Below are 1210 nucleotides of genomic sequence, written 5' to 3'. Positions count from 1 at the left end.
AATATATTTATGGCCGGGTTGCATGAACGCCCGTTAAATGTTAACGAGCCGTAGCGCCGCTAACGAATGATTAAATTTTATTCATCTGTTAAACAATCTTTAAACGTTCAATAGTTTTATTGGGCCGTTAAAATATAGGTTACCAGCTCATTAAACTAATGGGCCGATTTCGGCTCTTTAAATTTTAATCATTCGATAATCCTACAGTTATCACGCATAAGTATTCAGGTGTCAGTAGTACGTCGTCACTATACTTACCCTGTAGTTGGTCGTACTTACTAAATTTTTTTCTTAATACTTATAAGCTATAACCGAAAATAGTAAAAATGTCGAGTTCTGATTCAAGTTTATCGATTTCCGATGATGAATTTGTTTTGGATATTTTGTATCATTTACCTAGACCGAGGTTATTTAGAGATCGATCAAATCCTTTGGAGGAGTTTGATGAAATCGATTTTAAGTGTCGATTTAGGTAAGTAATAAGGTGTTTTAAAAACATTGTTACATATTCAAATGTTAATAACACCAAACCAGTTTTATTTTATTATTTAAATTCTAAATACGTATTACGTTTTATTTATAACAAAAATCTAAAAATATTCTATCCTAATGCAGTACAAATCATTAATAGTCCTACCGGGCCGGTGTACTAGGCCAGTCGGACTTTTCCACCTCTCCGCCCTGGGCAGTCCACTCATATATATTATTATCCTTATATATAGGTAAGTACTACCTATATATAATGCATGAATGGCATAGTCGTAACTAGTCCTTTAAGTTATGAGGGGGGGGGGGTGTGGGTAGATTCCAAAAAAATGTTTATATCGATTTTTTTTTTAATTAGATTATTATTTTTTATTGGTTTCTATTGATGTTTACAACTGACTTGAATGATTATTCGTTTATATTAAACATTATATTTTTTATATTGTAGTCAAAAATAAAGTTAATACTAATTTATAAATATTTATCATTTATTTACTAGTATATAAACACATACATTTATCCAAAAATTCTGGGGGGTTGCAGCCCACCCCTAGTTACGCCTACAATGAATGGTAGTTCAATACAAATACACTAAAATGTACATGATTTTTATTTTAAAAACAGGCTATCAAAGGAAACATTTGGTTTTTTATGTAATTTGATTGGCGAAGAATTACGTAATTCTCGTAGAAGTTTCGCGATTTCTCCAGAAATTCAAATTTTA

The sequence above is a fragment of the Acyrthosiphon pisum genome, unplaced genomic scaffold (assembly GCF_005508785.2).
Source record: "Acyrthosiphon pisum isolate AL4f unplaced genomic scaffold, pea_aphid_22Mar2018_4r6ur Scaffold_21717;HRSCAF=24680, whole genome shotgun sequence".
Classification (NCBI taxonomy): domain Eukaryota; kingdom Metazoa; phylum Arthropoda; class Insecta; order Hemiptera; family Aphididae; genus Acyrthosiphon; species Acyrthosiphon pisum.
This window is presented reverse-complemented; position numbering follows the sequence as displayed.